At 48.1% G+C, this 10379-nt stretch overlaps 1 long non-coding RNA gene across 1 annotated transcript; it reads right to left on the bottom strand.

Annotated features, from left to right (window-relative positions):
• Window positions 1-5370: 5370 nt before the first annotated feature.
• Gm38888 lies at window positions 5371-8568 on the bottom strand. Its single transcript, XR_001785357.1, has 2 exons — window positions 7929-8568; window positions 5371-6636 (listed from the first exon to the last, which is right to left on the bottom strand). It is a non-coding gene; the product is annotated as a predicted gene, 38888 (long non-coding RNA).
• Between the last annotated feature and the right edge of the window lie 1811 nt (window positions 8569-10379).

The following is a 10379-nucleotide window of genomic DNA, read 5'->3' as shown; positions in this document are numbered from 1 at the left end:
TAGACACCCTCTGCCTCCCTTCCTTCCTTTCCCCTCCCCTCCCCTTCCCTTCTCATCTGTCTGCCTTGAACACGTCATCTTCCTGCGTTCACCTCCCAGGTGCTGAGATTATAGAGTACACCACCACGCCCAGCTTTCCTTTTTTTTCTTGAAATACTGTTGGTTGGCTACCTCTGACTAACACCTCTGGATGCTTGGTTGTTTAGAGGTGAGGAGCAAAGGAGACTGAGGGGGCAGCTCATGAAATAGGAGAAGCTTAGTGAGGAAATTGCTCCAGGCCCTCCCTGAGGACCACAGCTCAGCCACGCCCAGAGCCAAGCACACCCACTTCTGTCTAGCACCTCACAAATACCTCAGTTTCTCCTGTCTCCCAGGGGCTCCCTTCTCATTGTCAGATCCCATTACAGATGGTTGTGAGCCACCTTGTGGTTGCCAGGAATTGAACTCAGGACCTCTGGACCACCAGTCAGTGGTCTTAACGGCTGAACCATCTTTCGAGCCCCATAAGTTTTTTGAAGTACAGAAGTTCTCCTGGAGAACCACTTTCCTGGGCAGTAGGAAGTCCAGGCTTAGCATTTTCTGACTACAAAAAAAGTCTCAGGGCTGCCCTTGAGGATTTGGGAATTTGTCCCCACCATCCTTGGTTCTGTGCATTCCATGAGGGGAGAAAGGGGCAAAGAGTTAGTTCCCTTCCCTTTGAAGAACCATACACATAAATAAAAATGTAGACATTAAACAAAAATAAAATTAGGTGGAGAGTAATTGCGGAAGACCCTAGCACTGACCTCTGACCTCCAAACGAACATAGGTATGCATGTATACTCAACCCCCTCCCACGCATGCACGCGCACACATGGGTATAGTTGATAGAGCCTTGCCTGGAATGTTCCAGAACATTTCCAGGACTTCTAGATCAGTTTGTTTGACTACAGTGTGGTCTCCCAGGCACCACTAACTTCAAGGGACAGGGACAGGGTACAGTGATACTTAACAAAATTCAGGTTCTGGCGCCAGAGAGAGGCTCAGTGGGTAAAGGTACTTGCTGCAAAGCCTGACAAGTTGGATTCTATCCCTGCCTGGGAGCCACATGATGGAAGGAGAGAGCTGACTCCTGCGCGCTATCCTGCCTTCCCCGTGGACACTGTGGGACATGTGCCCCTCCTCCTGGAAGAAAATAGTTGCAGTAATTTTTCAAATGTAAAATGAGTTAGGCTGTACATAACAGGATTGATATTTGGGTGCGTGCTGGACCAGAACCAAGGAATGCAACCTCAGCCTGGACCAAGAGGCACCGAACTGTTGTTACTGTTGTTCATCTTGCCGGGGGATGGAGCTCAGGGCTCTGAGTGTGCTAGGCAAGGATGTGCTCCTCCACTGAACAGTGCCCCTTGCTGTGCTGCTTGGTTTGTTTTAGTTTTTTAATTTACTTTTTGTTTGTTTTCGAGACAGGGTTTCACTGTGTAGCCCTGGCAGTCCTGGAACTCACTGTGTAGACCAGGCTAGCCTCGAACTCAGAGATCCACCTGCTTCTGCCTCCCATGAATTGGGATTAAAGATATGCACCACCACTGCCTAGCTTTTACTTTACTTTTTTAAAAACATGGTTTCATGTACCCTAGGCTAGTTCCAAGCTTGCCGGGACGTCTGGGTGACTCTGACCCTCCTCCCGCCACCTCCTGTGCTACACATGTGGTTCACTCAGTTCTGAGCATTGCACAGGCCTTTGTGCATTCCAGGCAAGGCTCTATCAACTATACCCCTGTGTGCGCGTGCATGCGCATGCGTGGGAGGGGGTTGAGTATACATGCATACCTATGTTCGTTTGGAGGTCAGAGGTCAGTGCTAGGGTCTTCCGCAATTACTCTCCACCTAATTTTATTTTTGTTTAATGTCTACATTTTTATTTATGTGTATGGTTGTTTTGCCCGCGTGCATATCAGTGTACCACGTACCATATTTGTGATCGGTGCCCGTGGAGCTCAGAAGAGGATATCAGATCCCCTGCAACTGGAATCACAGATGTTAATCTTCTTGTGGATCACCTGGAAGAGCAGTGAGTGCTTGTAACCTCTGAGCCACCATACTTTGTAATACAAGGTCTCTTCCTGAACCTGGAGCTCACGGATTTGGCTAGTCTGGCTGGCCCGTGAGCCCTGTAGTCCTCCCGTCTCCACCTTCCCACTACTGCTATAATCTGAAGAAGCCACCACATCTGGCTCCAAATTTTGTAAAGCTTTATTTACTGTGTGTATGTGGTGTGCGTGTGCCGTGGCAAGTGGATGCAGGTCAGGAGCCAACTTTGTCAGCGTGGTTCTCTCACCTTTGTGTGGATTCTGGAAGTTGAGATCAGGTGGCCAGGCTTGTGTGGGAAGCAAGTTTAATTTACCCGCTGAGCCATCTCCACAGCCTAGAGGTTTTAAATGAGTATCAGGAGTTAATAGAGTTTGGAGCCTCACAAGCCCCACTACTCAGAGGCAGTTAACCTATTCCATTTCTTACAAGTAAGGTCCAAAGGCAGAAGTCATTCAGTTACTCCTGTCAGAAACATAAAGGCATGTTGTTTGGCCGGTAGCACTCAGCATCATGGTAATGACCGAACATTGGCAGCAATACCATTCTTGAGTGGAAACCAACCGAAATCAAACGAGAAGTGGGGGTGGGCTGGGGCGGGGGCTGCTCGTCCACAGGACCTGGGTTCTATTTCCAGGAGCACTTGGTGACTCAAAACCACCTGCAACTACAGTCTCAGGGAATTCAATCCCCTTTCCCTGGCCTCTGCAGGCACAGCACAAACTTGGTGCAGAAACTGAGATGCAGACAAAGAGAATTTGTTTTTAAGAGGGACTAGGCCTGTAGTCAGTCTTCTAGCTGGGTCTTGTGTGCTCCCGAGACCTCCCCAGGCTGTGGGCTTCTTCTGTCTTTCTCCAAGCACTGCCCAGTGGAACCACAGTCCGGGAGCATCTCCTTGGGTCCAACATGTTCAGCTTATATGGAGTGCAGCTGTGTATTCAAGAGAACAGGAGGGCAAAGCCAAGTGTGGCTATGTGAGGGCACCAGGACTGTAGCATGGGTCCTTTGGCAAGGTCCTAGGGACTGCTGTAGCACTGGTCATTCTCTTGCTTGTGTTCTTAAAGACATCATGCAGGATTCCTGGCTCCCCGCCAGCAGGTCTAGTCCTGTCCCTAAGGGGCTAATTGAGCTAAATGAGAAGTGGAAACAACGCATAACCAACTGCCTTCATTTGCTCAATTACAAACAGAGTGAAAAGGTGACCTATACAAGTTTTGATGGAGCAACAAAGGCTGCCAGGACGGCCAGGGCTGTATAGACCCTGCTTCAGACAAACAAAAACAGCTGAGCTGGGCAACATTGGCACACGCCTTTAATCCCAGCACTCTGGAGTCAGAAGCAGGTGTATCTTTGTGAGTTCAAGGCCAGCCTGGTCTACAACTGGGCTGTATAGAATAACTGTCCCAAAGCCAAACAAATAGGGGCTGGAGAGATGGCTCAGCAGTTAAGAACCCCAACTGCTCTTCCAGAGGTATGAGTTCAGTTCTCACTAACACACATGGTGGCTCACAACCATCTGTAATGGGATCTGATGCCTTCTTCTACTGTGTCTGAAGACAGCTGCAGATATTAAATAAATTAATTAATTAAATCTTTAAAAAACAATCAAAAAATCCACAAGTAGAAGGCCGGATATCAATTTGAATAATATGTAAGCCCTTAAAAAACTATTTTTGGTGTGGTGGCTCACACCTTTAATCCTAGCACTTGAGAAGCAGGGGCAGTCGGATTTCTGAGTTCGAAGCCAGCCTGGTCCACAGAGAGAGTTCTAGAACAGCCAGGGCTACACAGAGAAACCCTTTCTTGAAAAAGAAAATCATCCAAAAAAACCCCATTTTTACATACTAGTAGTGGGACTCAGCTGGTAAAGCATCGTAGGCAAGATTCCAGCACTTCCGTTTTGTGTTAAGACAGGGTCTTATAGCCCAGACTGGCTTCAAACTTGCTTTATAAGGCAGGGTGACCTTGAATTTCTGGGCTGCCCTTGACTTGCAAGTGCAGAGACGACAAGTATATACCACCACGCCTGGCCTCCACCACCCTTTCCCACTTCAATTTAATCCTTTCTTGGGATCAGACTCAGGGAATGATATATGGTAGGCAATGAACCCGTAGTTTGCTTGATTTCATTTTGAGGAGATAGGTTTCACTATGTTGTCTAGGCTGGTCTTGAACACTTGGACTCAAGTCTCTACCTCCCCAGTGCTAGGACTACAGGCTTAAAGTTATCAATCTGGGACCAAGCATCTGTGAGGCATGGCAGTGAACAGATATAGTCACTGAGGCACTTTGAGTGGTCCACTGATGGCAGACTCCAGGGTTGTTGAGGAACACCTCCGGACTGGTGCAGGGAGCATGTTGGTAATCAGGACACCCTACAGAGCTGGGGTTGCTGTGGCAACCGGAGGCTGCCTTGAGGGAGGAATTTTAAAATACCTCGACTAAAATAATTTTGTGTGTGTGTGTGTGTGTGTGTGTGTGTGTGTTTCAGACATTCTGCCATTTGACAGCACTTCCTGTTAGGCTGAGGTGGGTCATGCTAAGGTGCCTCTTTCTCTGCCTGGGGCTCTTGGCAGCTTCTGGGACCTGGAGGTGGGAAGATGTCTCAGAGTGTGACTTGCTAGGAAGTTGACAGAACTTTGGCAAGCATTTGCTTCCAGGTTCCTCCAACTCTTGCTTGCAAAGCCTGTGCCATTTTCTCTTTGGAGAATAGACACTCTTCCACCGCCCCCTCTCTGACTCCCAACATTTCTTGCATTGCCATGGTGTTCCTTGGGCACTCTCTTTGGAGGGCAAGGCACATTCTTTCTTCTCTTGGTCTGTTTCTTTCTTTGCTCCTTCTTCTCCTTCTTTCTTCTTCTTCTTCTTCTTCTTCTTCTTCTCCTTCTTCTTCTCCTTCTTCTTCCTTCTTCCTTCTTCCTTCTTTTCTTCTTTTCTTCTTTTCTTCTTTTCTTCTTTTCTTCTTCTTCTATTCACCCAGCAAATGCTGCAGGGCACCCACGAGCAGGTTGTGTGGCAGATAGACGGAGGCTCTGTAGCCAGCTAGCAAATCAAGCTTTATGTTAAACTGGATCATAAGTCTCTATTTGGTCTATATTTGTTGTGAAGCATCTGGTTTTAGATGAACGTTGCGCCAAGCCCATCCTTATGTCCTTGCATTCGGTTGTGATGAGCCTATGTGTGGTGGCTATTCTTGGTTGTGAACTTGACTGTATCTGCAATTAACTAAAATCCAATCAGCTGGGTACACTTGTGTCTTAGTATTCTATTGCTGTGCATAGACACCATGACCACAGCGACTCATGTAAAGGGAAACATTTAAATGGGGCTGGCTTACAGTTACAGAGGCCCAGTCCATTATCATCATGGTATGAAACACGCGTGCACACAGATATGCTGGAGAAGGTGCTGAGAGTTCTACATCTGGATTGGCAGGCAACAGGAAGAGAAAGTGCCACACTGGGCCTAGCTTGAGTACAGGGGACCTCAAAGCCCACCCCCAGTAACACTTCCTCCGACAAAGCCACACCTACTCCAATGGGGCCACATCTCCTTATAGTGCCACTCCTTATGGGCCAAGCTTGAGTCTATAGAAGCTGTACCTACTCAAACCACCACAAGCTGTGGGGAATTTTTCTTAGTTAAATCATTGAAGTGGATGCCTGCTGGTGGTGGTGGTGGAGGCAGACGCGGCGCACGCCTTTAATCCCAGCTTTTGGAAGGCAGAAGCAGGTGGATCTCTGAATTTGAGGCTAGCCTGGTTTACAGAGGTGAGTTCCCAGACAGCCAAAGAAACCCTGTCTTGAAAAACAAAAAACAAAAAATCATTAAAGAGGGAAGACCCATCTTTGATCTGGATCTTTTGAGGGGGTAAGACTTACCTTTAACCTGGCCCACACCGAGCGGCAGCCTATAAAGGACAGGGAAGAAGGAAGCTTTTGCTCTTGGCCTGCTTCTTTGGGATTCTGGTATATACCGAAGACTAGCTGAGATGCCCAGCAGCTATTGATTGTTGGACTTTCTGTCGGAAAGGTCTTAGCCATTGGTGGACTACCTGGACCAGAGCCTATAAGCCGATCTAGCAGTCCCATCACACACCCCCACATGCACATGCATGTGCGCGCACACACAAATGCACCCACACACATGCACACACACACACACACACACACACACACACACACACACACGTTTATTTAATCAGTTCTGTTCCTCTAGAGAACCCTGACTAACACACTATGCTTGTCAAGTTAGTGGAGACCCTATGTGCTGAGCCCCAAATCAACCTAACAGATGGCAGGAAACAGGGGTAGTGAATAAGCTCTGCTAAGTTGGTGGAGAATGTATAGCCAGCCCTGTAAAGTGGCTGGTTATAGTTGTGCAGTGGTTAATGACTATGGTGAGAATCTCAGGCCAACAATGTCATTGGAGGATACTTCAGATGCAAGAAATGAACAAATAAAAGTGGACTCACTTTCTTAGAGCAAAGGAAAGGCGGGTTCTGGAAGCCGCTGGAGAGTCAGTGGAATTAGTTCGTGCTGTGAAACCCAGAGGCTCTCATTGACGCTGTGGGCCATGGGGCAGCATTAGACACACTTGCACAGGAAGTACAGCTCCCATGCACCTGCTGGCTTTCTCTGACAACTTTTGCATCCACAACCCCAGCCTATTGGATGGTGTAATTCACATCAGAGGCAGCCTCCCCTGTCCCTCCCCAGCCACTGTCCAACATGTCAGTACTGCCTGGAGGTGCCACCACAGCCATATCTAGAGATTCTAAATAGCTCTAATTTCAGTGAAGTTGACAGCTAAGACCATCAGTCACACTTGGCTTCTGTAGTGGCTAATATTGTCAGCTTGACAAGACACGGAGCCCTCTTGGCTTGTCTGGGAGGGATTTTCTGGATTAGATTATTTACAGTTGGAAAACTCACCCTGAATGTAAGTGGCACCTGCCAGTCAAAGTGGGCAGTCCAAGGTGAACATTTGCTTTTTGCCTGCTTATCTTCGTGTCTGGTGGTGAGTCTCACCAGGCCTGCTGCCGCCACCACATTTTACCAATAACAGACCCAAGCCTTTCCTGCTGCCATCCTGCGTGAACTGAAGACCAAGTGGCTCTCCAGGAACCCCTCAGTCATCAATTCCAGACCGAGTGCTGAGGCTTCCATCCCCCTGGACTGAGCAGACAGAAGTTCTCAGCTTCTCGGTTTGAAGACGGTCACTGTTGGACATCCAGACTGTACAATGCAAGCCAGTCTAATTAGTCTCCTTTTGATATGTATTCATTCTATTGATTCTGGTCTCCAGAGAACTGTAGCTAATCAGCTTCTGTTGTTGAATTTATTTAATCCTAAACCAGGGTTTCTACCCTGCCCTGGGTGCTGGTCAATTGGCGTTAAGAGCAGCACAGATGAAACATAGTAAGTAGGGCTGAAGAGATGGCTCAGTGGTTAAGCGCACTGACTGCTCTTCCAGAGGTCCTGAGTTCAAATCCCAGCAACCACATGGTGGCTCACAACCATCTGTAATGAGATCTGATGCCCTCTTCTAATGTGTCTGAAGACAGTTACAGTGCACTCATATGTAATAAATAAATAAATCTTAAAAAAACATAGTAAGTAATAACTCAGGGTTATCGGTAGGAAAGTAGATTCTAATAGCATAGAGGGTAGGTGTCTTCCCAGCTCTTGTGCTGCTTAAGGCTTACTAATATAAATAATAAAGTCGTATGTCCTTTATCTGGGAACTAAATGATCAAGGTAGGGTAGAAATTCCAGATTGAGATTAAATAAATTCTACAACAAGCTTCTCTCTGGCAGGATTTGAACCTAGATAATCTGCCTTTAGAATATACTCACCACTAAAATACCCCAACAAAAGCAGCTTAGAGGAGATTTATTGTGCCTCACAGTTTGCAGCTACAGTCCATCGTGGTGGGGATGCAGCTTGCATCAGGAGCTTAAGGCATCTGCTCACACTGCATCTGCAGTTAGGAAAGAGAGGAAAGAAGCTTATGCTCAGCCTACATTCTCATTGTTGTACAGCGCCAGGGAATGGCGCCACCCATTGTTATACAGCCCAGGGAATGGCGCCACCCAAAGTGGGTAGGTGTCTTAGTTACTTTTCCTTGGCTGTGAGGACACACCATGCATGACCAAAGGCACCTTATTAGAGAAAGTGTTTAATGGGGCTTATTGTTTCAGAGGGTCAGAGTCCATGGCATAGCAAAGGAATGGCAACAGGAGAGCTCATGGCCTGACCCACAAGCAGGAAGCAGAGTGGGAGGTGCACTGGGAATGGCTCAAGTCACAAAACCTCAAAGCCCACCCCATGACACACCTCCTCCAACAAGGCCACGCCTTCCAGTTCTTCCCAAACAGTTCCACTGGTGGAAAATTTGTTCGCATGCTTTCCTTTAATTTCATACTCTTTGTTGAAAACTAGACATTTCAAAGTCGGGCAGTGGTGGAGCACACCTTTAATCCATTACTGGGGAGGCAGAGGCAGGTGGATCTGTGTGAGTTTGAGGCCAGTCTGGTCCTCAGAGTAAGTTCCAGGATAGCCAGAGCTACACAAAGAAAACCAAAATAAATAAATAAGTAAAAGAAGGGGAGGGGAGGGGAGGGGAGGGGAGGGGAGGGGAGGGGAGGGGAGGGGAAGGGGAGGGAAGGGAAGGGAAGGGAAGGGAAGGGAAGGGAAGGGAAGGGAAGGGAAGGGAAGGGAAGGGAAGGGAAGGGAAGGGAAGGGAAGGGAAGGGAAGGGAAGGGAAGGGAAGGGAAGAAGGGAAGGAAAATTAGACACTCCAGGTCTATGTATGGGGCTCAGTTGGCATAATGGTTGCCTTGGATACAGAAAGCATCAATCTCCAGCACCTGCCTGTAATCCCAGCACTAGGAAGGTAGAGACAGGAGGATCAGAAGTTTGAGTCAAGGTTGACACCATGAGATTGCATGTCTCCCGAAAAAGCACACCTTTTACATATAATACAGAAATGCTGAAATTTAGGTTTTCCCTGCCCACGTTTGTTGTTATTGCTGATTTCTTTTGTCCTGGTGTGACAGTTACTTCTCACTGTCACTGTAAATTCAAGGCCAGCCTGGTCTACAGAATGAGTTCCAGGACAGGCAGGGCTACACATAGAGAAGTCTTGTCTCAAACAAAAACAAAAAGAAAAAACAAGGGGCTGGAGAGATCTCAGTGGTTAAGAGCACTGACTGCCCTTCCAGAGGTCCTGAGTTCAATTCCCAGCAACCACAGGATGGCTCACAACCATCTGTAATGAGATCCAATGCCCACTTCTGGTGTGTCTGAAGAAAGCAACAGTGTACTCATATGCATTATAAAAACAACAACAACAACAAACAAGAATAAATTATAGTATCACAGCAGTGAGAAGGAGCCAGTGCAGAATACGGGGCTCCTCTGCACACAGCCGCTCAGTGGCTGTAACTCCTGTCCCGGGGATCAGATGCCCTCTGGCCTGTGGAGGTACACCCATGTGCACAGTACACAGACATGCTGGAGATACTCAGTGGTGGAGTGCTTACGTGTGTGAGGCTCCAGGGGCTCTGTCTCCTGCACCACAGAGCCACAACAGGAGGAGCCAGGTATGCTGGCACACACCTTTAACCCCAGCACCTGGGACACAGAGGCAGGCGGATCTCTGTGAGGTAAAGGGTCTGCATGATGAGTTCCAGGACAGCCAGGGCTACAAGTGAGGCCCTGTCTCAAAACCAAAATTGTCCCTTGCATTCTCTTTAGTTGAACTATACACTACAAGGTTGCTATGTTTTGCTTAGCTCTTTGGTAAGGTGGACATTTCCCTAATATGTAGTTCCCCAGCCAGCACCCATCCTCAGAGACCTGGCTCTCCATCCTGCTTCTGGGATACTCTACCCCATCCCAAGCCCAGCTTCCTGCCAACATCCTTTCCTTCAGAATGGCTCTCATCTTAGGTAGGCCTTACTGCCTGGCTCCTGACTCAGGCTTAGGTGATGGAGACACGGAACTTAGTCTACTATCCACACCACTCAGTGCTTGCTGGCTTCCCGAATCCTGAAAGGAACTTGCTCCCCCTTTCAGAGAAAATCCATGGAGCCCCAGCACCTAGCTCAGGCTGAAAGCACCGTCGATGGCAGCATCACCATGAGACTCACTGGGCAGCTCAGGGCACACCCTGGGCTCTATAAGAGCTCTCTGTATCTGCGGAGATGCAGCACCTGTTCTCTGAGAGTGCCGAGCAGTGTCAAGTCCTCAGTGAGCTGAGTCTCCTGCTTTGGTCTCTATCTCCTGCCAGGTTTGCTCTTTGA

Source organism: Mus musculus, chromosome 6 (genome assembly GCF_000001635.26).
Source record: "Mus musculus strain C57BL/6J chromosome 6, GRCm38.p6 C57BL/6J".
In the NCBI taxonomy this organism is placed as follows: Eukaryota; Metazoa; Chordata; class Mammalia; order Rodentia; family Muridae; genus Mus; species Mus musculus.
Note: the sequence above shows the minus strand (reverse complement) of the source record. Positions and strands in the feature narration are given on the sequence as shown.